The 27,488-nt window shown below is 44.7% G+C and overlaps 1 pseudogene; it reads left to right on the top strand.

Annotated features, from left to right (window-relative positions):
* The first annotated feature begins 43 nt into the window (after window positions 1–43).
* Window positions 44–27,488, top strand: part of LOC115186264 (vascular endothelial growth factor receptor 3-like) — a 49,842-nt pseudogene continuing 22,397 nt past the window's right edge.

Genomic DNA, 27,488 nt, shown 5'->3' with positions numbered 1-27,488 from the left:
ATCCCTCTCTCCTCTCCTCATCTATCCTCTCCTCTCTCCCCAGTGGGAGACGGTACCTATGCCGCTGGAGGATGAGGGGATGGTGTGGGACAGTAAAAGAGGTTGGTCCATCCCTAGACAGACCTTAGACTCCAGACCTTTCCTCATTGGGATTTACTGCCAAGCTACACGACAAGGGAGAGACTACCGCTCTACCCTCTACTTGGTGCAGTCCACAGGTAACTATGCACTACATAGTATACACTACCTAGTACACGGCCACCCTGCATGAAAAATATAACCTCTCCACCCACAGGTTGCCAGAATTCACACTACTGACTACACTCTACCTAGTGTACACTACTTGCACAACTAGAGCCCTGAGTATCATTAGAGATGTCCATACTGCATGTCTCTCTGTATCATTAGAGACGTCCATGCTGCATGTCTCTCTGTATCATTAGAGACGTCCATACTGCATGTCTCTCTATAACAGAGACGTCCATACTGCATGTCTCTCTGTATCATTAGAGACGTCCATACTGCATGTCTCTCTGTATCATTAGAGACGTCCATACTGCATGTCTCTCTGTATCATTAGAGACGTCCATGCTGCATGTCTCTCTGTATCATTAGAGATCCCAGTCTCACAGGTCTAAAGTAGGAAACAGGACACATTACATAATTTTGATAAAGAAAGTTCAGGAGAATAATTTATTTAAGAGCGAACTAAGACAACGGTTCTTAGAAGCACTAAGCGCTCACCACTGTCTTTTCGTCTGCTGTCTAAATATCTGTTCGAGACTGAACTCTGTGTCACCTGAGGATCTGGAGTCCCAGTGTTATTGTCTGATATCACTCACCTCTCAGATTTGTGAGTCCCAAATGCCTCCCTATTCCCAATATAGTGCAGTACTACTGACCAGGCTCGTCAAAAAAAATGGTACACTTTATATGGAATAGTGAGGCATTTGGGACTCACATCTCAGAGTCTCTCAGTCCAGACCTGAAGGGATGACCTTTACCCACCGACCCGGGTCAACAGAATCATGGCTCTGAGGAAAGTGCTTTCCATCGCCTGTCATACCTCTTAGCGCAGATGGAGCGTTAAGACAAACAGACGCTAGCTAGCTAGTACAGATACAGTATCACCTTCATACAGACACTAGCTAGCTAGCTAGCTCCCACCCAGTACAGATACAGTATCACCTTCATACAGACACTAGCTAGCTAGCTCCCACCCAGTACAGATACAGTATCACCTTCATACAGACACTAGCTAGCTAGCTAGCTCCCACCCAGTACAGATACAGTATCACCTTCATACAGACACTAGCTAGCTAGCTAGCTCCCACCCAGAACAGATACAGTATCACCTTCATACAGACACTAGCTAGCTAGTACAGATACAGTATCACCTTCATACAGACACTAGCTAGCTCCCACCCAGTACAAATACAGTATCACCCTCATACAGACACTAGCTAGCTAGCTAGCTCCCACCCAGTACAGATACAGTATCACCTTCATACAGCATCACACAGAGTTTTTAAGAGTCCACATTTCTTCCAATAAGAGCAGAGAGCCACAAATTGAGTTTCACAATTAGAGAGATCTTGGTCGAGCGCTGGTACTTTTAAAGTGTTCCTAAAGACAGGTGAAAGGACTGGATGAAGACAGTTTGGTTTCCCCTATCAAGTCCTCACAGATTAGGTGACGACAGTTTGAAAGGTGGACATTTCAACAGATTAGCTCAGCCTCGAGTCGACAGAGCTAGCCCACTCCAGCCCTAAGCCTTGTTCAGCCTCGAGTCGACAGAGCTAGCCCACTCCAGCACTAAGCCTTGTTCAGCCTCGAGTCGACAGAGCTAGCCCACTCCAGCCCTAAGCCTTGTTCAGCCTCGAGTCGACAGAGCTAGCCCACTCCAGCCCTAAGCCTTGTTCAGCCTCGAGTCGACAGAGCTAGCCCACTCCAGCCCTAAGCCTTGTTCAGCCTCGAGTCGACAGAGCTAGCCCACTCCAGCCCTAAGCCTTGTTCAGCCTCGAGTCGACAGAGCTAGCCCACTCCAGCCCTAAGCCTTGTTCAGCCTCGAGTCGACAGAGCTAGCCCACTCCAGCCCTAAGCCTTGTTCAGCCTCGAGTCGACAGAGCTAGCCCACTCCAGCCCTAAACCTTGTTCAGCCTCGAGTCGACAGAGCTAGCCCACTCCAGCCCTAAGCCTTGTTCAGCCTCGAGTTGACAGAGCTAGCCCACTCCAGCCCTAAGCCTTGTTCAGCCTCGAGTCGGCAGAGCTAGCCCACTCCAGCCCTAAGCCTTGTTCAGCCTCGAGTCGACAGAGCTAGCCCACTCCAGCCCCAAGCTTTGTTCAGCCTCGAGTCGACAGAGCTAGCCCACTCCAGCCCTAAGCCTTGTTCAGCCTCGAGTCGGCAGAGCTAGCCCACTCCAGCCCTAAGCCTTGTTCAGCCTCGAGTCAACAGAGCTAGCCCACTCCAGCCCTAAGCCTTGTTCAGCCTCGAGTCGACAGAGCTAGCCCACTCCAGCCCTAAGCCTTGTTCAGCCTCGAGTCGGCAGGGCTAGCCCACTCCAGCCCTAAGCCTTGTTCAGCCTCGAGTCGACAGAGCTAGCCCACTCCAGCCCTAAACCTTGTTCAGCCTCGAGTCGACAGAGCTAGCCCACTCCAGCCCTAAACCTTGTTCATCCTCGAGTCGACAGAGCTAGCCCACTCCAGCCCTAAACCTTGTTCAGCCTCGAGTCGACAGAGCTAGCCCACTCCAGCCCTAAGCCTTGTTCAGCCTCGAGTCGACAGAGCTAGCCCACTCCAGCCCTAAGCTTTGTTCAGCCTCGAGTCGACAGAGCTAGCCCACTCCAGCCCTAAACCTTGTTCAGCCTCGAGTCGACAGAGCTAGCCCACTCCAGCCCTAAGCCTTGTTCAGCCTCGAGTCGACAGAGCTAGCCCACTCCAGCCCTAAGCTTTGTTCAGCCTCGAGTCGACAGAGCTAGCCCACTCCAGCCCTAAACCTTGTTCAGCCTCGAGTCGACAGAGCTAGCCCACTCCAGCCCTAAGCTTTGTTCAGCCTCGAGTCGACAGAGCTAGCCCACTCCAGCCCTAAACCTTGTTCAGCCTCGAGTCGACAGAGCTAGCCCACTCCAGCCCTAAGCTTTGTTCAGCCTCGAGTCGACAGAGCTAGCCCACTCCAGCCCTAAACCTTGTTCAGCCTCGAGTCGACAGAGCTAGCCCACTCCAGCCCTAAACCTTGTTCAGCCTCGAGTCGACAGAGCTAGCCCACTCCAGCCCTAAGCCTTGTTCAAAATACTTAGTTCAACCACCCTTCCTCACTTAGTTGAAATAATCATTGATCTGTAATGACTGGATAGATGTAAAACTATGCATCTTTCACCGACCCAATGTTGGTAAATAGGTCATTTTCTTCAAGTGATTACTTCAAGGAAGAGAGAAAGGAAGGATGTGAGTTTAAAAATAATGGAACGGTGCCAGGGGGCCCAGGGACATGGTGACGGGCCAGCCAAAAAGACTCGGACTTCTCTGGGCCAGCTCTGTTTGTCACTGTGGTGGTGTCACATTGACCTCTCTTAACCCCCCCCCCCCCCCCCCCCCCCACCCGACAGGAAGCCAGGTTTACGACTTCAAGCTCTATCCAGAGGACTCGGTGGAGCTGTTCACGGAGGAAGCCCTGACGCTCAACTGTACCGCCACTGTAGAGTTTAACACGCTCGTTGAGTTCCTGTGGTCTTATCCTGGAAAACAGGTAAGGCGGTGAAAAATAGTAGTTTGCACGCTTTACGTAGATCCAGGTAAATGATGAGGGAAAACGTACATTTGAATGGAACAGAACACTACGGCAAGCGATCAGTATCGCTGCAGCTCGGATGAAGCTAATTCACTGAATGATGTCCTATATTATATGGTACTATTTCATGTAGCTTGGAGGAACTAAGGGTTAATAGATGGATATATGTGTATAGAAGGTCTTGTATATGTCTTTACATTTCTGTCTCTCTTACTTTCTCTCTCTCTCTCTCTACCCCCTCTCTCTCTCTCTACCCCCCTCTCTCTCTCTCTCTTTACCCCCTCTCTCTCTCCCCCCTCCCTCTCTCTCTCTCTCTCTCTACCCCCCTCTCTCTCTCTCCATGTCTCTCTCTCTCTATCTATCTATCGCTCTATCTCTCTCGATCCCTCCTTCTCTCTCTCTCTCTCTCTCTCTCTACCCCCCCCCCCTCTCTCTCTCTCTCTCTCTCCCTCCCTCCCTCCCTCCCTCCCTCTCTCTCTCTCTCTCTCCCTCTCTCCCACCTCTAGATGAACAGTACAGTGGGAACAGTGCACAAGCGTAATTCTCTCTCTCTCTCTCGCGCTGTCTCCCACCTCTAGATGAACAGTACAGTGGGCATAGTGCACAAGCGTAATTCTCTCTCTGGGTTCACGGAGGCAGTCAGCATCCTGACCATCCAAAGTGTCAACGTCAGCGACACCGGCACGTACACCTGCTCTGCCATCAGTGCGGAGAAGAATCTGGATCTGGCAACGCAGGTCATAGTGCACGGTAAGAACTACGTTTGAAACCCGGGCCATTGTTACGGGCATCGTAGGGATTGGACCAAAACGCAGCGGGAACGTGAATACTCATCTTTTTATTTTATTAAAGAAGGAAAACAAAAGAAACACGTATACAAAAACAACAAACAGTCCTGTCAGGTGCACGAACACAAAACAGGAAATAACTACCCACAAATCCCATAGAAAAAACACCCCTCTTAAATAGGACCTTCAATTAGAAGCAACAAGGAGCAGCTGCTTCTAATTGAAGGTCAACCCAATTAACACCACATAGAAATAGACATACTAGAACTAACATAGAAATAGACTAACAAGAACATAGCCCAACAAACCCAGAAACACTCTAAACAAACACCCCTTGCCACGTCCTGACCAAACTACAATAACAAACAACCTCTTACTGGTCAGGACGTGACAGCCTTTTGTGCACCACAAGACTGCGTTAGCCTGCTGAGCTAAAGCCTAGGTAACTAAGGACCTTTCCTAAGTCTTCTGGCAAGGTTTCTTATTACGCAAGTATGTTTCACCAAATCTCCTCTTTGCCCTCCTATGTGTGTGTGTGTGTGTGTGTGTGTGTGTGTGTGTGTGTGTGTGTGTGTGTGTGTGTGTGTGTGTGTGTGTCCTGTTGCAGAGAAGCCATTCATCAGCCTAGACTACAGGAGCGGCCCGGTCGTCGAGGCAACATTAGGACAGAAGTCCTTTAAACTGTTAGTCAATGTGTCAGCATACCCAAGACCTGACATACAGTGGTAAGACCATCTGGCATTATTAACTATCTGCCATGGAACATTAACTATCTGATATGGAACATTAACTATCTTATACGGAACATTAACTATCTGATACGGAACATTAACTATCTGCCATGGAACATTAACTATCTGATATGGAACATTAACTATCTTATACGGAACATTAACTATCTGATACGGAACATTAACTATCTGATATGGAACATTAACTATCTGACCTGGAACATTAACTATCTGCCATGGAACATTAACTATCTGATATGGAATATTTATCTTCATAATGTCATGACTATGTTGCGAGGACGCCCTTTAAATGTATCTTTCAGTGCTAGGTTTGTTGCTGGACAAAAGTGTGCTGACATTCTGTTTAGCCAATCAGCTAGCTAGCTATTTTGCTGCAGTTAGCTATTCTAGCTTGCTGATATTGATCAGACAATTCCCAAAGTGTTCTCTGTTTCTGATGCATGTATTTTATCATACTTATTTGCTACAATACCTTGCTTTATCAAGTTCAACTTTGTATTCCTTTTTGTTTGGATGTTCTCTCAGGTATAAAGGTGATAAGTTGATCAGCCGTCGTCCAGAGTTCAACAGGATGCGTCTCCATCAGCACTATACCTTAGAGATCAGAGACGTTCACCCTGAGGATGCTGGGAACTACACCGTCCTCCTCAAGAACACAGCCTCCCTGCTGGAGAGGAGACTCACCATCACACTCATCGTCAACGGTAACTATCACCATAACACTCATTGCCAACGGTAACCATCCCCAAAACACTCATCGTCAACGGTAACTACAGTTGAAGTGGGAAGTTTACATACACTTAGGTTGGAGTCATTAAAACTCGTTTTCAACCCCTACACAAATTTCTTGTTAACAAACTATAGTTTTGGCAAGTTGGTTAGGACATCTACTTTGTGCATGACACAAGGAATTTTTCCCACAATTGTTTACAGACAGATTATTTCACTTATAATTCACTGTATTACAATTCCAGTGGGTCAGAAGTTTACATACACTAAGTTGACAGTGCCTTTAAACAGCTTGGAAAATTCCAGAAAATGATGTCATGGCTTTAGAAGCTTCTGATAGGCTAATTGACATCATTTGAGTCAATTGGAGTTGTACCTGTGGATGTATTTCAAGGCCTACCTTCAAACTCAGTGCCTCTTTGCTTGACATCATGGGAAAATCAAAAGAAATCAGCCAAGACCTCAGAAAAAAAATTTTGTAGACCTTCACAAGTCTGGTTCATCCTTGGGAGCAATTTCCAAACGCCTGAAGGTACCACGTTCATCTGTACAAACAATAGTACGCAAATATAAACACCATGGGACCACACAGCCGTCATACCGCTCAGGAAGGAGACGCGTTCTGTTTCTTAGAGATGAACGTACTTTGGTGCGAAAAGTGCAAATCAATCCCAGAACAACAGCAAAGGACCTTGTGAAGATGCTGGAGGAAACAGGTACAAAAGTATCTATATCCACAGTAAAACGAGTCCTATATCGACATAACCTGAAAGGCCGCTCAGCAAGGAAGAAGACACTGCTCCAAAACCGCCATAAAAAAGCCAGACTACAGTTTGCAACTGCACTTGGGGACAAAGATCGTACTTTTTGGAGAAATGTCCTCTGGTCTGATGAAACAAAAATATAACTGTTTGGCCACAATGACCATCGTTATATTTGGAGGATAAAGGGGGAGCCTTGCAAGCCGATGAACACCATCCCAACCGTGAAGCATGGGGATGGCAGCATCATGTTGTGGGGGTGCTTTGCTGTAGGAGGGACTGGTGCACTTCACAAAATAGATGGCATCATGAGGGAGGAAAATTAAGTGGATATATTGAAACATCTCAAGACATCAGTCAGGAAGTTAAAGCTTGGTCACAAATGGGTCATCCAAATGGACAACGACCCCAATCATAGTTCCAAAGTTGTGACAAAATGGCTTAAGGACAACAAAGTCAAGGTATTGGCTAAGCCCTGACCTCAACCCTATAGAAAATGTGTGGGCAGAACTGAAAAAGCATGTGCGAGCAAGGAGGCCTACAAACCTGACTCAGTTACACCAGCTCTGTCAGGAGGAATGGGCCAAAATTCACACAAATTATTGTGGGAAGCATGTGGAAGGCTACCTGAAATGTTTGACCCAAGTTAAAGAATTTAAAGGCAATGCTACAAAATACTAATTGAGTTATAAACTTCTAACCCATTGGAAATGTGATGAAAGAAATAAAAGCTGAAACAAATCATTCTCTCTACTATTATTCTGACATTTCACATTCTTAAAATAAAGTGGTGATCCTAACTGACCTAAGACAGGGAATTTTTACTAGGATTAAATGTCAGTAATTGTGAAAAACTGAGTTTAAATTTATTTGGCAAAGGGGTATGTAAACTTCTGACTTCAACTGTATAACTATAACACGCATCGTCAACGGTAACTATGACCATAACATACGTTGTCAACGGTAACTATCACATCACACTCATCGTCAATGGTAACTATCACATCACACTCATCGTCAATGGTAACTATCACATCACACTCATCGTCAACGGTAACTATCACCATCACACGCATCGTCAACGGTAACTATCACCATCACACGCATCGTCAACGGTAACTATCACATCACACTCATCGTCAATGGTAACTATCACCAATACACTCATCGTCAAGGGTAACAAATAAACAAATAACAAGAAACATTTACAAATAAACAAAAGCACTTGTGCGTAGAAGGCTCACCATCAAACTATTTTCAGTGGTGTAGTTGAACACACACACACTCGGTGGTGTTGTTGAACACACTCTCGGCAGTGTAGTTGAACACACTCAGCGGTGTAGTTGAACAGACACACACTCTAGTTGTCAGGTTCAATAAATCAAATGGAATATTCCCAAAAGCTTCAAGCTAAATCAAGTATTTGTAAATATATGATGTATGTATTTGACCATGGTCTGATACCCTGATTAGAGTCTCCCCTGTCATTCTACCCCTCCCCCCAGTTCCCCCTCAGATCCATGAGAAGGAAATAGCAGCCCCCTCTAGCCCATATCGCCGTGGCAGCAGACAGACCCTCACCTGTACAGGGTACGGACTCCCCGCCCCCAACATCACCTGGCAGTGGAGGGCATGGAGCCCCTGTGGCCTCAACAGCACCCGACGCCTGGAAGACAAACACCCACACCTGTAAGACACACCCACACCTGTAAAACACACCCACAAGACACACCCACACCTGTAAAACACACCCACAACCATAACTATCACCACCCCACTCATCGTCAACGGTAACCATCACCATAACACTCATCGTCAACGGTAACTATCACCATAGCCATCACCATCCCACTCATCGTCAACGGTAACCATCACCATAACACTCATCGTCAACGGTAACCATCACCATCCCACTCATCGTCAACGGTAATTATCACCATCACACACATCGTCAACGGTAACCATCACCTTAACACCCACCATAACACTCATCGTTAACGGTAACCATCACCATCATACTCATCGTCAATGGTAACTATCACCATAACACATAACACCATGTGTGATGATAAGGGTAACAAATAAACAAACAACAAGAAACATTTACAAATAAACACCTGTTGCATAGAAGGCTCACCGTCAAACTATTTTCAGTGGTGTAGTTGAACACTCTCAGTGGTGTAGTTGAACACTCTCAGCGGTGTAGTTGAACACTCTCAGCGGTGTAGTTGAACACTCTCAGCGGTGTAGTTGAACACACTCAGCGGTGTAGTTGAACACTCTCAGCTGTGTAGTTGAACACTCTCAGCGGTGTAGTTGAACACTCTCAGCGGTGTAGTTGAACACACTCAGCGGTGTAGTTGAACACTCTCAGCGGTGTAGTTGAACACTCTCAGCGGTGTAGTTGACACTCTCAGCGGTGTAGTTGAACACTCTCAGCGGTGTAGTTGAACACTCAGTGGTGTAGTTGAACACTCTCAGTGATGTAGTTGAACACTCTCAGTGGTGTAGTTGAACACTCTCAGTGGTGTAGTTGAACACTCTCAGCGGTGTAGTTGAACACTCTCAGTGATGTAGTTGGACACTCTCAGTGGTGTAGTTGAACACTCTCAGTGGTGTAGTTGAACACTCTCAGTGGTGTAGTTGAACACACACTCAGCGGTGTAGTTGAACACTCTCAGTGGTGTAGTTGAACACTCTCAGTGGTGTAGTTGAACACACACTCAGCGGTGTAGTTGAACACTCTCAGTGATGTAGTTGAACACATTCTCAGCGGTGTAGTTGAACACTCTCAGTGATGTAGTTGAACACTCTCAGCGGTGTAGTTGATTGAACACTCTCAGTGGTGTAGTTGAACACTCTCAGTGGTGTAGTTGAACACTCTCAGCGGTGTAGTTGAACACTCTCAGTGGTGTAGTTGAACACTCTCAGCGGTGTAGTTGAACACTCTCAGCGATGTAGTTGAACACTCTCAGCGATGTAATTGAACACTCTCAGCGGTGTAGTTGAACACTCTCAGTGGTGTAGTTGAACACTCTCAGTGGTGTAGTTGAACACTCTCAGCGGTGTAGTTGATTGAACACTCTCAGTGGTGTAGTTGAACACTCTCAGCGGTGTAGTTGAACACTCTCAGTGGTGTAGTTGAACACACACACAATCTCAGTGGTGTAGTTGAACACTCTCAGCGGTGTAGTTGAACACTCTCAGTGGTGTAGTTGAACACTCTCAGCAGTGTAGTTGAACACTCTCAGCGGTGTAGTTGAACACACACTCAGTGGTGTAGTTGAACACACACTCAGTGGTGTAGTTGAACACTCTCAGCGGTGTAGTTGAACACTCTCAGTGGTGTAGTTGAACACACACTCAGTGGTGTAGTTGAACACTCTCAGCGGTGTAGTTGAACACTCTCAGCGGTGTAGTTGAACACTCTCAGTGGTGTAGTTGAACACTCTCAGTGGTGTAGTTGAACACTCTTAGCGGTGTAGTTGAACACACTCAGCGGTGTAGTTGAACACACTCAGCGGTGTAGTTGAACACTCTCAGCGGTGTAGTTGAACACTCTCAGCGGTGTAGTTGAACACTCTCAGTGGTGTAGTTGAACACTCTCAGCGGTGTAGTTGAACACTCTCAGTGATGTAGTTGAACACTCTCAGCGGTGTAGTTGATTGAACACTATCAGTGGTGTAGTTGAACACTCTCAGTGATGTAGTTGAACACTCTCAGTGGTGTAGTTGAACACTCTCAGTGATGTAGTTGAACATTCTCAGTGGTGTAGTTGAACACTCTCAGTGGTGTAGTTGAACACTCTCAGTGGTGTAGTTGAACACACACTCAGCGGTGTAGTTGAACACTCTCAGTGGTGTAGTTGAACACTCTCAGTGGTGTAGTTGAACACACACTCAGCGGTGTAGTTGAACACTCTCAGTGATGTAGTTGAACACACTCTCAGCGGTGTAGTTGAACACTCTCAGTGATGTAGTTGAACACTCTCAGCGGTGTAGTTGATTGAACACTCTCAGTGGTGTAGTTGAACAATCTCAGCGGTGTAGTTGAACACTCTCAGCGGTGTAGTTGAACACTCTCAGCGGTGTAGTTGAACACTCTCAGCGGTGTAGTTGAACACTCTCAGCGGTGTAGTTGAACACTCTCAGCGGTGTAGTTGAACACTCTCAGCGGTGTAGTTGAACACTCTCAGCGGTGTAGTTGATTGAACACTCTCAGTGGTGTAGTTGAACAATCTCAGCGGTGTAGTTGAACACTCTCAGCGGTGTAGTTGAACACTCTCAGCGGTGTAGTTGAACTCAGCGGTGTAGTTGAACACTCTCAGCGGTGTAGTTGAACACTCTCAGCGGTGTAGTTGAACACTCTCAGCGGTGTAGTTGAACACTCTCAGCGATGTAGTTGAACACTCTCAGCGATGTAGTTGAACACTCTCAGCGGTGTAGTTGAACACTCTCAGCGGTGTAGTTGAACACTCTCAGTGGTGTAGTTGAACACTCTCAGCGGTGTAGTTGAACACACACTCAGCGGTGTAGTTGAACACTCTCAGTGGTGTAGTTGAACACTCTCAGCGGTGTAGTTGAACACACACTCAGTGGTGTAGTTGAACACACACTCAGTGGTGTAGTTGAACACTCTCAGTGGTGTAGTTGAACACTCTCAGCGGTGTGGTTGAACACTCTCAGTGGTGTAGTTGACACTCAGTGGTGTAGTTGAACACTCTCAGCGGTGTAGTTGAACACTCTCAGTGGTGTAGTTGACACTCAGTGGTGTAGTTGAACACTCTCAGCGGTGTAGTTGAACACTCTCAGTGGTGTAGTTGACACTCCCAGTGGTGTAGTTGAACACTCTTAGCGGTGTAGTTGAACACTCTCAGTGGTGTAGTTGAACACACACTCAGTGATGTAGTTGAACACTCTCAGCGGTGTAGTTGAACACTCTCAGTGGTGTAGTTGAACACACACTCAGTGGTGTAGTTGAACACTCTCAGCGGTGTAGTTGAACACTCAGCGGTGTAGTTGAACACTCTCAGTGGTGTAGTTGAACACTCTCAGTGATGTAGTTGAACACTCTCAGCGGTGTAGTTGATTGAACACTCTCAGTGGTGTAGTTGAACACTCTCAGTGGTGTAGTTGAACACTCTCAGTGGTGTAGTTGAACACACACTCAGCGGTGTAGTTGAACACTCTCAGTGATGTAGTTGAACACACTCTCAGCGGTGTAGTTGAACACTCTCAGTGATGTAGTTGAACACTCTCAGCGGTGTAGTTGATTGAACACTCTCAGTGGTGTAGTTGAACACTCTCAGTGGTGTATTTGAACACTCTCAGCGGTGTAGTTGAACACTCTCAGCGGTGTAGTTGAACACTCTCAGTGGTGTAGTTGACACTCTCAGTGGTGTAGTTGAACACTCTCAGCGGTGTAGTTGAACACTCTCAGTGGTGTAGTTGAACACTCTCAGTGGTGTAGTTGAACACACACTCAGTGGTGTAGTTGAACACACACTCAGTGGTGTAGTTGAACACTCTCAGTGGTGTAGTTGAACACACTCTCAGTGGTGTAGCTGAACACTCTCAGTGGTGTAGTTGAACACACACTCAGTGGTGTAGTTGAACACTCTCAGTGGTGTAGTTGAACACACTCTCAGTGGTGTAGTTGAACACTCTCAGTGGTGTAGTTGAACACTCTCAGTGGTGTAGTTGAACACTCTCAGTGGTGTAGCTGAACACTCTCAGCGGTGTAGTTGAACACTCTCAGTGGTGTAGTTGAACACTCTCAGTGGTGTAGTTGAACACTCTTAGCGGTGTAGTTGAACACACTCAGCGGTGTAGTTGAACACACTCAGCGGTGTAGTTGAACACTCTCAGCGGTGTAGTTGAACACTCTCAGCGGTGTAGTTGAACACTCTCAGTGGTGTAGTTGAACACTCTCAGCGGTGTAGTTGAACACTCTCAGTGATGTAGTTGAACACTCTCAGCGGTGTAGTTGATTGAACACTATCAGTGGTGTAGTTGAACACTCTCAGTGATGTAGTTGAACACTCTCAGTGGTGTAGTTGAACACTCTCAGTGATGTAGTTGAACATTCTCAGTGGTGTAGTTGAACACTCTCAGTGGTGTAGTTGAACACTCTCAGTGGTGTAGTTGAACACACACTCAGCGGTGTAGTTGAACACTCTCAGTGGTGTAGTTGAACACTCTCAGTGGTGTAGTTGAACACACACTCAGCGGTGTAGTTGAACACTCTCAGTGATGTAGTTGAACACACTCTCAGCGGTGTAGTTGAACACTCTCAGTGATGTAGTTGAACACTCTCAGCGGTGTAGTTGATTGAACACTCTCAGTGGTGTAGTTGAACAATCTCAGCGGTGTAGTTGAACACTCTCAGCGGTGTAGTTGAACACTCTCAGCGGTGTAGTTGAACACTCTCAGCGGTGTAGTTGAACACTCTCAGCGGTGTAGTTGAACACTCTCAGCGGTGTAGTTGAACACTCTCAGCGGTGTAGTTGAACACTCTCAGCGGTGTAGTTGATTGAACACTCTCAGTGGTGTAGTTGAACAATCTCAGCGGTGTAGTTGAACACTCTCAGCGGTGTAGTTGAACACTCTCAGCGGTGTAGTTGAACTCAGCGGTGTAGTTGAACACTCTCAGCGGTGTAGTTGAACACTCTCAGCGGTGTAGTTGAACACTCTCAGCGGTGTAGTTGAACACTCTCAGCGATGTAGTTGAACACTCTCAGCGATGTAGTTGAACACTCTCAGCGGTGTAGTTGAACACTCTCAGCGGTGTAGTTGAACACTCTCAGTGGTGTAGTTGAACACTCTCAGCGGTGTAGTTGAACACACACTCAGCGGTGTAGTTGAACACTCTCAGTGGTGTAGTTGAACACTCTCAGCGGTGTAGTTGAACACTCTCAGCGGTGTAGTTGATTGAACACTCTCAGTGGTGTAGTTGAACACTCTCAGTGGTGTAGTTGAACACACACACACTCTCAGTGGTGTAGTTGAACACTCTCAGCGGTGTAGTTGAACACTCTCAGTGGTGTAGTTGACACTCAGTGGTGTAGTTGAACACTCTCAGCGGTGTAGTTGAACACTCTCAGTGGTGTAGTTGACACTCAGTGGTGTAGTTGAACACTCTCAGCGGTGTAGTTGAACACTCTCAGTGGTGTAGTTGACACTCCCAGTGGTGTAGTTGAACACTCTTAGCGGTGTAGTTGAACACTCTCAGTGGTGTAGTTGAACACACACTCAGTGATGTAGTTGAACACTCTCAGCGGTGTAGTTGAACACTCTCAGTGGTGTAGTTGAACACACACTCAGTGGTGTAGTTGAACACTCTCAGCGGTGTAGTTGAACACTCAGCGGTGTAGTTGAACACTCTCAGTGGTGTAGTTGAACACTCTCAGTGATGTAGTTGAACACTCTCAGCGGTGTAGTTGATTGAACACTCTCAGTGGTGTAGTTGAACACTCTCAGTGGTGTAGTTGAACACTCTCAGTGGTGTAGTTGAACACACACTCAGCGGTGTAGTTGAACACTCTCAGTGATGTAGTTGAACACACTCTCAGCGGTGTAGTTGAACACTCTCAGTGATGTAGTTGAACACTCTCAGCGGTGTAGTTGATTGAACACTCTCAGTGGTGTAGTTGAACACTCTCAGTGGTGTATTTGAACACTCTCAGCGGTGTAGTTGAACACTCTCAGCGGTGTAGTTGAACACTCTCAGTGGTGTAGTTGACACTCTCAGTGGTGTAGTTGAACACTCTCAGCGGTGTAGTTGAACACTCTCAGTGGTGTAGTTGAACACTCTCAGTGGTGTAGTTGAACACACACTCAGTGGTGTAGTTGAACACACACTCAGTGGTGTAGTTGAACACTCTCAGTGGTGTAGTTGAACACACTCTCAGTGGTGTAGCTGAACACTCTCAGTGGTGTAGTTGAACACACACTCAGTGGTGTAGTTGAACACTCTCAGTGGTGTAGTTGAACACACTCTCAGTGGTGTAGTTGAACACTCTCAGTGGTGTAGTTGAACACTCTCAGTGGTGTAGTTGAACACTCTCAGTGGTGTAGCTGAACACTCTCAGTGGTGTAGTTGAACACTCTCAGTGGTGTAGTTGAACACACACTCACACAACACAACCCAGCCTGTAAGATGCATACACGCTCTGTTTGTGTTCTAATCGGTTGTGTAGTTTTGTAGTTCTAGACATTTTAGTAGTTGTGAAGTTCTAGACAGCTTTGTAGTTTTGTAGTTCTGGATAGTTTTGTAGTTTTCAGTGGTGTAAAGTACGTACATAAAAATACTTTAAACTACTACTTAAGTCGTTTTTTGGCGTATCTGTACTTTACTATTTATATTTTTGACAACTTTTACTTTTACTTCACTACATTCCTAAAGAAAATAATGTACTTTTTACTCCATGCATTTTTCCTGACTACTCAAAGTACTAATTACATTGTGAATGCTTAGCAGAACAGGAAAATGGTCCAATTCACACACTTATCAAGAGAACACGTGGTCATCCCTACTGCCTCTGATCTGGCGGCCTCACGAAACACACATGCATCTTTGGTAAATGATGTCTGAGTGTTGGAGTGTGGCCCTGGCTATCTGTACATTTTAAAAAGAAGAAAATGGTGCTGCCTGCTTTGCTCAATATAAGGAATTTGAAATGATTTATACTTCTACTTTTAAATCTTAAGTATATTTAGAACCAAATACTTTTAGACTTTTACTGGGTGACTTTCACTTTTCCTTGAATAACTTTCTATTAAGGTATTTATACTTTTACTCAAGTAGTACATAGCCCATCTGTAAACAGCCCATCTATCTACCTACCTCATCCCCATACTGTATTTATTTATTTATCTTGCTCCTTTGCACCCCAGTATCTCTACTTTGCACATTCATCTTCTGCACATCTACCATTCCAGTGTGTAATTGCTATATTGTCATTACTTCGCCACCATGGCCTATTTAATGCCTTAACTTACCTCATTTGCACTCACTGTATATAGATTTTTAGTTTTCTTTTGTTCTACTGTATTATTGACTGTATGTTTTGTTTATTCCGTGTGTAACTCTGTGTTGTTGTATGTGTCGAACTGCTATGCTTTATCTTGGCCAGGTCGCAGTTGCAAATGAGAACTTGTTCTCAACTAGCCTATCTGGTTAAATAATGGTGAAATATATATATATATTTTTAAATTTGACAATTGGGTACTTTTTCCACCACTTGTAGTAGTAATAGACAGTTTAGTAGTTTTGTAGTTCTAGACAGTTTATGTCACGGCTGTCTGAAGAATGGGTCCAAGGCGCAGCGTGTGTATCGTTCCACATTTTATTATAACTGTGAAACTATGCAAGACATACAAATAAACTAATGAACAAAACAACAAACCGTGACGAAGAGGTGCAACATACACTTACTCAAAATAATCTCCCACAAAACCTAGTGGGAAAAACAACAACTTAAATATGATCCCCAATTAGAGACAACGATGACCTGGAGATCATCCCAAAAAACAACAACATAGAAATACATAAACTAGAACCCCACATTGAAATACATAAACTAGACAAAAACCCCAACATAGAAAAAAGAAACTAGAACCAACATAGACATAAATAAACTAGACAAAACCCCCTGTCACAGCCTGACCTAATAAAAGCTTTCTATGGTCAGGACGTGACAGTTTATTCGTTTTGTAGTTTAGATCGTTTTGTAGTTAGTTTTACAGTTTACTCATTTTGTAGTACTAGAAATGTTATTCGTTTTGTAGTTCTAAAGAGTTTAGTAGTTTTTTAGTTCTAGATCGTTTAGTAGTTTTGTTGTTGCGTATAAAACAGATTTTTCTTTCTTCATATACAGGGAGATGAGGCTGCCAATGTGCATGTGGCTGTTTGTGTGTGTGCCCTGGGGTATTTCTAGGCCTGTGTGATGAGAGGAGTGTGTGTGTAGCTGTTTCTGTGTGTGAGAGAGAGTGTGTGGCTGTTTGCCCGGGGGTATTTCTATGTCTGTGTGAGGAGAGGAGTGATGTGTGGACTAACAACAGGATGTATGGAGGGACAGAGGGCAACGTAGCATCTCTCACACACACACACACACACACACACACACACACACACACACACACACACACACACAGTGAGAGAGGGAAGAGAAGGAGCATGGTAGCATCCTCTGGCCATGAGAGATGGAGGGAGGGGGGGGGGGGGGGGGGAGGGACGAGAGCGGCTGAGACTGAATACTAACACACCCAGTGTTACACACCCAGTGTTACACACCCTGGATACTAACACACTCAGTGTTACACAGGGATTGGCAAACATTTTGTATTATTTTTTTATGTAACCTTTATTTAACTAGGCAATTCAGTTAAGAACAAATTCTTATTTACAATGACAGCTTAGGAACAGTGGGTTAACTGTGGCAGAATGACAGATTTTTACCTTGTCAGCTCGGGGATTCGAACTAGCAAACCTTTCGGTTACTGGTCCAACGCTCTAACCACTAGGCTACCTACCTACCATAAACGGAGCGTTGGGCCAGTAACCGAAAAGGTTGCTCATTCGAATCCCAGAGCTGGCAAGGTAAAAATCTGTCGTTCTGACACTGAGCAATTGTAACGGTTGACGTCGGATTTAGACCAAAATGCAGCGGGAAAATGTGCACTCATCTTCTTTATTATAAACGGACAAGAAGGAGAACCAAAATAAACACAAAGAAAACACAACGACTAATCACAGGCTGGTAAGGCACAAGGCTATACACAGAACAATCTCCCACAAAGCACTCAACAAACACATATATAGGACTCTCAATCAGAGGCAACCAGAAAACACCTGCCTCCAATTGAGAGTCCAACCCAAATTAACAAAACATAGAAATACAAAAGACTAGACAAAACATAGAAATACACTAACAAAGAACAGTGCCCAAAAACCCCTGGAATACATAAATCAAATACCCTACTAAACAAAACCACCACCCCGAACCACATAAAACAAATACCCTTCTGCCACATCCTGACCAAACTACAATAACAAATACTCCCTCTACTGGTCAGGACGTGACAGCAATGCTGTAAACCCACTGCTCCGCGGGCGCCGAAGATGTGGATTTCGATTAAGGCAGCCCCCCCGCACCTGATTGAGAGAACGCCAAGAGTGTGCAAAGCTGTCATCAAGGCAAATGGTGGCTACTATGAAGAATCTAAAATATATTTGAATTTGTTTAACACGTTTTTGGTTACTACATGATTCCATATGTGTTATTTCATAGTTTTGATGTCTTCACTATTATTGTACAATGTAGAAAATAGTACAAGTGAAGAAAAAACCCTTGAATCAATAAGACTTTTGTCAAGTGTTGTTGAAGTGTTGTGGTTGCAGGTTCACTTGGCACATCTAAAGCCTGGGCCACCAAGTGCTAACACTCAGTATCTAAATAATATGTGTGAAATGCTTGATAGCGTATGTGATGTAAACAGAGAGGTTTACTTTCTTGAGGAGGTGAATATTGACTTGTTTTCATCAAGCTGTCCGCTCAAGAGGAAGCTTCTCACTGTAACCAGCGCCTGTAATCTGGTTCAGGTTATTAATCAACCTACCAGGGTGTTTACAAACACTACAGGAACAAGATCATCCACATGTATTGATCACATTTTTACTAATGCTGTAGAACCATTGGATGCAGTGATCACAATATAGTGGCTATATCCAGGAAAGCCAAAGTTCCAACAGCTGGTCCTAAAATAGTTTATAAGAGATCATGCAAAAGATTTTGCTGTGACTCTTATGTGGATGATGTTAAAAATATTTGTTGGTCTGATGTGATTAATGAGGAGCAGCGAGACGCTGCACTTGATGAATTTATGAAAATTGCTTCTTCCAATTATTGATAAACATGAACCTGTTGAGAAACTAACTGTTAGAACTGTTAAGGCTCCATGGATTGATGAGGAACTGACTGTTAGAACTGTTAAGGCTCCATGGATTGATGAGGAACTGACTGTTAGAACTGTTAAGGCTCCATGGATTGATGAGGAACTGACTGTTAGAACTGTTAAGGCTCCATGGATTGATGAGGAAATGAAAAACTGTATGGTTGAAAGAGACGGGGGCAAAAGGAGTGGCTAATACAGTGAGGGGAAAAAAGTATTTGATCCCCTGCTGATTTTGTACGTTTGCCCACTGACAAATAAATGATCAGTCTATAATTTTAATGGTAGGTTTATTTGAACAGTGAGAGACAGAATAACAACAAAAAATCCAGAAAAACGCATGTCAAAAATGAGGGAAATAAGTATTTGACCCCCTCTCAATCAGAAAGATTTCTGGCTCCCAGGTGTCACTCTTTTAAAGGGAATGTTCCTAATCTCCTTGTTACCTGTATAAAAGACACCTGTCCACAGAAGCAATCAATCAATCAGATTCCAAACTCTCCACCATGGCCAAGACCAAAGAGCTCTCCAAGGATGTCAGGGACAAGATTGTAGACCTACACAAGGCTGGAATGGGCTACAAGACCATCGCCAAGCAGCTTGGTGAGAAGGTGACAACAGTCGGTGCGATTATTCGCAAATGGAAGAAACACAAAGAACTGTCAATCTCCCTCGGCCTGGGGCTCCATGCAAGATCTCACCTCATGGAGTTGCAATGATCATGAGAACGGTGAGGAATCAGCCCAGAACTACACGGGAGGATCTTGTCAATGATCTCAAGGCAGCTGGGACCATAGTCACCAAGAAAACAACTGGTAACACACTACGCCGTGAAGGACTGAAATCCTGCAGCGCTCGCAAGGTCCCCCTGCTCAAGAAAGCACATATACATGTCCGTCTGAAGTTTGCCAATGAACATCTGAATGATTCAGAGGACAACTGGGTGAAATTGTTACATTTTTTAAAACATTTTAGTCATTTAGCAGACGCTCTTATCCAGAGCGACTTACAGTAGTGAATGCGTACATATTTTTTTTTTCGTACTGGTCCCCCGTTGTGTTGTGGTCAGATGAGACCAAAATTGAGCTCTTTGGCATCAACTCAACCCGCCATGTTTGGAGGAGGAGGAATGCTGCCTATCACCCCAAGAACACCATCCCCACCGTCAAACATTGAGGTGGAAACATTATGCTTTGGGGGTGTTTATCTGCTAAGGGGACAGAGCAACTTCATCGCATCAAAGGGACGATGGACGGGGCCATGTACCGTCAAATCTTGGGTGAGAACCTCCTTACCTCAGCCAGGGCATTGGAAATGGGTCGTCGATGGGTATTCCAGCATGACAATGACCCAAAACACACGGCCAAGGCAACAAAGGAGTGGCTCAAGAAGAAGCACATTAAGGTCCTGGAGTGGCCTAGCCAGTCTCCAGACCTTAATCCCATAGAAAATCTGTGGAGGGAGCTGAAGGTTCGAGTTGCCAAACATCAGCCTTGAAACCTTAATGACTTGGAGAAGATCTGCAAAGAGGAGTGGGACAAAATCCCTCCTGAGATGTGTGCAAACCTGGTGGCCAACTACAAGAAACCTCTGACCTCTGTGATTGCCAACAAGGGTTTTGCCACCAAGTACTAAGTCATGTTTTGCAGAGGGGTCAAATACTTATTTCCCTCATTAAAATGCAAATCATTTTATAACATTTTTGACATGCGTTTTTCTGGATTTTTTGTTGTTATTCTGTCTCTCACTGTTCAAATAAACCTACCATTAAAATTATAGACTGATCATTTCTTTGTCAGTGGGCAAACGTACAAAATCAGCAGGGGATCAAATACTTTTTTCCCCTCACTTTAAGTCTGGCTGCACATCTCACTGGCTGACTTAATGAGAACTGAGAAATTATGTGACTAAACTCAACAACAACAAGAAGAAATTGTATTATGAAGCCAAGATTAATGACATAAAGAATGTAGGAAAAAAAACATTGGAGTACTTTCAATGAAATTCTGGGCTGAAAGAGAAATTGAACTCCATCTTTCATCGAAACAGGTGGCTTATTCATCACAAAACCATTTGATGTTGCCAATTATTTTAATGATTATTTCATTGGCAAAGTGGGCATGTGGGCAAACTTAGGCAGGAAACGCCAACAACTAACAGTCAGCCTTCGTATTCATGAATAAAATGTCACGTTAGTATAAAGGATCGGGAGACAGGCGTAGGAATACGTAATAGTTTTAAAAAATGTCTTTACCCAAATTACAACGTGCCATGTAAAGGCACAGGGACAAAGACCAAACAAACACGTATAGAAAACACAGGGTTGATACCCAAACAAAAGAGCGAGGAGTACCTCGAATAAATGCACTGAACGAGACCCGTGATCATCTGCACAATACAAGCGGCACGAAAGCCAAAACAACACAGCACAGGTACTCACACGACCAGTGGGCATTGGAACAGTAATCGACAGGACAATGGTGAACCAAAGGGCACATTTATACAAATATAAATCAGTGAGGAACCAGGTGACCAGGTGACCAGGTGACCAGGTGTGCGTAATGAAACAGTTCAGTTCAGTGACGTAGAAACGAAACTGGTGCACAGAATGAGCAACATTACCGGAGGGATCCGTGATATAAAAAAAAAAGAATCTATTATTTTCTATGCGGGGTTCTAGTTTAGTTTTTCTATGTTTGGGTGTTTGGTATGATTCCCAATTAGAGGCAGCTGGCTATCGTTGTCTCTAATTGGGGATCATACATAAGTAGTATTTTTTTTCCACCTGTGGGTTATGGGATATTGTTTATGTTTAGTTGCCTGTTAGCACTGCATTATCGTCACGGTTCGTTTATTCTTCATTGTTTTGTATTTTGCTAAGTTTCACTTTCTAATAAATTATGTGGAACTCAACATACACCTTGGTCGGTTTCTACAAACGAACGTGACAGAATATCCCATCAACAAAGGACCAAGCAGAGTGTTCACCAGGTGAAGGAGTCCTGGACGTGGGAGGAGATCCGGGCCGGAAAGGATCGCCTTCCATGGGAGAAGACGGAAGCAGCGAGGGAGCAACAACAACGACACCGAGGTTCGAGACCCACGAGGGAAGCCTGAGAGGCAGCACACGAGGTGGTTGGCGGAGCCAGAGTTTGAACCAGAGCCAACTCTCTGTACTCACCGTGGGGAGCGTGTGATCGGTCAGGCACCATGTTTTTGCGGTGAGACGCATGGTGTCTCCAGTGCGCATCCACAGCCCGGTGCGTTCTGCGCCAGCTCCCCGCACTTGCTGTGCGAAAATGGGCATCTGTCCAGGACGGGTGGTGCCGACTCAGCGCGCCTGGTCTCCAGTTCGCCTCCTCGGTCCAGGATATCCTGCGCCGGTTCTACGCACTACAAATTATGAAATACTCAGAAGTAATTGAAATACATGTAACAGAAATACTGCCCATCTTGGCACACACATGTATAAAGACACAGGTATACACACCCACCCACCCCCTGGGGCGTTCTCTGTTCCTCTCCTGCACTTTGCACCACACAGTGGGGCTAAGTACCGCTTCCCTTCTGCAAATTATCCTGCTCACACACACAGAGACACACAAACACACACAGAGACACACACACAGAGACACACACATACACACACACACACACACACACACACACACACACACACACACACACACACACACACACACAGAGAGACACACACACACACATACACTGAATCGCGGATCATGGCCTAGGGCTTTCTTCATCCTTACTCAGTCTTCAGTGAAGCCCAGGAGAACCATCTAATGGATGTTCTGTAGAGACAGGGACAAGGCTTCTCAACCTGGTACTGTCTCTCCCAGGCATGGCATTCTGTTGTGACCACCTCTGAGTGAATTATGTTGCATCTATCTAAACAAACAGTATCATACATCTCAATGTATCTCCCTTAGGGCTTCATTTCAGAACTTAATGGGGTTTTTGAAAAGGAGAGGAGATGGAGGGGAGAGGTTATGGAGGGAAGATGGGAGAGGAGAAGGAGGGGAGAGGAGAGGAGAGGAGATGGAGGGGAGAGGTTATGGAGGGAAGATGGGAGAGGAGAGGAGAGGAGAGGAGAGGAGAGGAGAGGAGATGGAGGGGAGAGGTTATGGAGGGAAGATGGTAGAGGAGAAGGAGGGGAGAGGAGAGGAGAGGAGATGGAGGGGAGAGGTTATGGAGGGAAGATGGGAGAGGAGAGGAGGAGGAGGAGGGAGAGGAGAGGGAGATGGAGGGGAGGAGAGGAGAGGAGGGGGAGAGGAGAGGAGAGGAGAGGAGAGGAGAGGAGAGGAGAGGAGAGGAGATGGAGGGGAGAGGTTATGGAGGGATGATGGGAGAGGAGAAGGAGAGGAGAGGAGAGGTGGTGGAAATACAAGGATGCATAAGGAACATGAAGTGTAGATAGTAGAACAGTAGAACATCAGCCAGTAGAACAGTAGAACAGTAGTAACATCAGCCAGTAGAACAGTAGAACATCAGCCAGTAGAACAGTAGAACAGTAGAACATCAGCCAGTAGAACAGTAGTAACATCAGCCAGTAGAACAGTAGTAACATCAGCCAGTAGAACAGTAGTAACATCAGCCAGTAGAACAGTAGAACATCAGCTAGTAGAACAGTAGAACAGTAGAACATCAGCCAGTAGAACAGTAGTAACATCAGCCAGTAGAACAGTAGAACATCAGCCAGTAGAACAGTAGAACAGTAGTAACATCAGCCAGTAGAACAGTAGAACATCAGCAGTAGAACAGTAGAAAGTAGAACATCAGCCAGTAGAACAGTAGTAACATCAGCCCGTAGTAGAACAGTAGTCACATCAGCCAGTAGAACAGTAGAACAGTAGAACATCAGCCAGTAGAAACAGTAGAACATCAGCCAGTAGAACAGTCGTAACATCAGCAGTAGAACAGTAGAACATCAGCCAGTAGAACCAGTAGAAACATCAGCCAGTAGAACAGTAGAACAGTAGAACATCAGCCAGTAGAACAGTAGTAACATCAGCCAGTAGAACAGTAGTAACATCAGCCAGTAGAACAGTAGAACAGTAGAACATCAGCCAGTAGAACAGTAGAACAGTAGAACATCAGCCAGTAGAACAGTTGTAACATCAGCCAGTAGAACAGTAGTAACATCAGCCAGTAGAACAGTAGAACAGTAGAACATCAGCCAGTAGAACAGTAGTAACATCAGCCAGTAGAACAGTAGAACATCAGCCAGTAGAACAGTAGTAACATCAGCCAGTAGAACAGTAGTAACATCAGCCAGTAGAACAGTAGTAACATCAGCCAGTAGAACAGTAGAACAGTAGAAACATCAGCCAGTAGAACAGTAGTAACATCAGCCAGTAGAACAGTAGTAACATCAGCCAGTAGAACAGTAGAACATCAGCCAGTAGAACAGTAGAACATCAGCCAGTAGAACAGTAGTAACATCAGCCAGTAGAACAGTAGAACAGTAGAACATCAGCCAGTAGAACAGTAGAACATCAGCCAGTAGAACAGTTGAACAGTAGAACATCAGCCAGTAGAACGGGGCCGATGCCCACCTCTCTGACGGGGCCCCTGCCCGCCTCTCTGACGGGGCCCCTGCCCGCCTCTCTGACGGGGCCCCTGCCCGCCTCTCTGACGGGGCCCCTGCCCACCTCTCTGACGGGGCCCCTGCCCACCTCTCTGACGGGACCCCTGCCCAACTCTCTGAGGGTCTCCTTGTCCAGGAGCTCTTTGGTTTCTTCCTCTCCCTTGCTGTCTATCTGCTCCATGTTGAAGGACATGTCAAGTGTTCCCACAAGCTCTTTTATATGGTGATCAATTGTGGTGACCACTAGGTGAAATCACTTAGCAATAATGAGGTGAAATCAATTAGCAATAATGAGGTGAAATCAATTAGCAATAATGAGGTGAAATCAATTAGCAATAATGAGGTGAAATCAATTAGCAATAATGAGGTGAATTCAATTAGTAATAATGAGGTGAAATCAATTAGCAATAATGAGGTGAAATCAATTAGCAATAATGAGGTGAAATCAATTAGCAATAATGAGGTGAAATCAATTAGCAATAATGAGGTGAAATAGATTAGCAATAATGAGGTGAAATCAATTAGCAATAATGAGGTGAAATCAATTAGCAATAATGAGGTGACATCAATTAGCAATAATGAGTAGTCATTATGTATCATACATGTCATTTAAATGTTTATATTTTACAAACATATTGTATTTCTGTAGTTCTCCAAATCCATATGTAGTAGACAAACCAGTTTAAAATCCATATATAGTAGACAAACCAGTTTAAAATCCATATGTAGTAGATAAACCAGTTTAAAATCCATATATAGTAGACAAACCAGTTTAAAATCCATATATAGTAGACAAACCAGTTTAAAATCTATAGGTTTACCAAACGGTTAATTGGTTAACCACTGAGCGCAGTTGGATTTAGTGATGACAAGAGAATGAGATGAAACACTGATTAGGGTCTGGTGAAAATATAAACGTGTGATTTTGGTTAACTGAAAATGTGCTTTAAAGTTTTTATTTAAAAAAACAGCCTTTTTGATGATCTGCTTTGAGTTTTTGTACTAAGAGTTGTGAAATTTGACCACCTACTTGTGAAAATAATACCAACGAGATAACAGAAACACCTGTAATGTAGGCCAATTTCAACGAGATAACAGAAACACCTGTAATGTAGGCCAATTTCACCGAGATAACAGAAACACCTGTAATGTAGGCCAATTTCACCGAGATAACAGAAACGCCTGTAATGTAGGCCAATTTCACCGAGATAACAGAAACGCCTGTAATGTAGGCCAATTTCACCGAGATAACAGAAACACCTGTAATGTAGGCCAATTTCACCGAGATAACAGAAACGCCTGTAATGTAGGCCAATTTCACCGAGATAACAGAAACGCCTGTAATGTAGGCCAATTTCACCGAGATAACAGAAACAGCCTGTAATGTAGGCCAATTTCACCGAGATAACAGAAACACCTGTAATGTAGGCCAATTTCACCGAGATAACAGAAACGCCTGTAATGTAGGCCAATTTCACCGAGATAACAGAAACACCTGTAATGTAGGCCAATTTCACCGAGATAACAAAAACACCTGTAATGTAGGCCAATTTCACCGAGATAACAGAAACGCCTGTAATGTAGGCCAATTTCACCGAGATAACAGAAACACCTGTAATGTAGGCCAATTTCACCGAGATAACAGAAACACCTGTAATGTAGGCCAATTTCACGCCAGTCACGTCATCCATCATACTTCACAAGGTAACACCAGGTGATCTAAAAGGGACAGACCTCAGTCTGTTGGTAATGAATCTGATTGTTTTCTGTGCTTCGTACACATTACACATCCCCCCCCCAAAATGACTCATAATAGTGTTTCTAATTTCACGTCTCATTTGAGCTGCGGTGAGTTTCACACATTTTTGGTCATAATACAAATGCTACATTTCATTGCTTATCATTACACGGTAGAAAAAATTGTCTCGCCTTGTGAACATGAGGTACGTCGCTCTCCGCTCGTGTTTAAAATGTATCGCTGAGTGTTGTGTCATCTATCTGTGAACCGTCCAGCATAAACTTCAACCAGGACACAAATGGCACCACATTCCCTCTGTCTCATAGGGGGTTGTCTCATAGGGGGTTGTCTCATAGGGGGTTGTCTCATAGATAATTGTCTCATAGATAATTACTCATAGGGGGTTGTCTCATAGGGGGTTGTCTCATAGATGGTTGTCTCATAGATAATTGTCTCATAGGGGGTTGTCTCATAGGGGGTTGTCTCATAGATGGTTGTCTCATAGATAATTGTCTCATAGGGGGTTGTCTCATAGATAATTGTCTCATAGGGGGTTGTCTCATAGGTGGTTGTCTCATAGATGGTTGTCTCATAGATAATTGTCTCATAGGGGGTTGTCTCATAGGGGGTTGTCTCATAGGGGGTTGTCTCATAGGGGGTTGTCTCATAGGGGGTTGTCTCATAGATAATTGTCTCATAGGGGGTTGTCTCATAGGGGGTTGTCTCATAGATAATTGTCTCATAGGGGGTTGTCTCATAGATGGTTGTCTCATAGATAATTGTCTCATAGGGGGTTGTCTCATAGATGGTTGTCTCATAGGTGGTTGTCTCATAGATGGTTGTCTCATAGATAATTGTCTCATAGATAATTGTCTCATAGGGGGTTGTCTCATAGGGGGTTGTCTCATAGATAATTGTTCTCATAGGGGGTTGTCTCATAGGGGGGTTGTCTCATAGATAATTGTCTCATAGGGGGTTGTCTCATAGGGGGTTGTCTCATAGATGGTTGTCTCATAGATAATTGTCTCATAGGGGGTTGTCTCATAGATGGTTGTCTCATAGGGGGGTTGTCTCATAGGTGGTTGTCTCATAGATGGTTGTCTCATAGATAATTGTCTCATAGGGGTTGTCTCATAGGGGTTGTCTCATAGGGGGTTGTCTCATAGGGGGTTGTCTCATAGATAATTGTCTCATAGGGGGTTGTCTCATAGGGGGTTGTCTCATAGGGGGTTGTCTCATAGATGGTTGTCTCATAGGTGGTTGTCTCATAGATGGTTGTCTCATAGATAATTGTCTCATAGATATTGTCTCATAGGGGGTTGTCTCATAGGGGGGGTTGTCTCATAGGTGGTTGTCTCATAGGTGGTTGTCTCATAG

The sequence above is a fragment of the Salmo trutta genome, unplaced genomic scaffold (genome assembly GCF_901001165.1).
Source record: "Salmo trutta unplaced genomic scaffold, fSalTru1.1, whole genome shotgun sequence".
Lineage (NCBI taxonomy): Eukaryota > Metazoa > Chordata > Actinopteri > Salmoniformes > Salmonidae > Salmo > Salmo trutta.
Note: the sequence above shows the minus strand (reverse complement) of the source record. Positions and strands in the feature narration are given on the sequence as shown.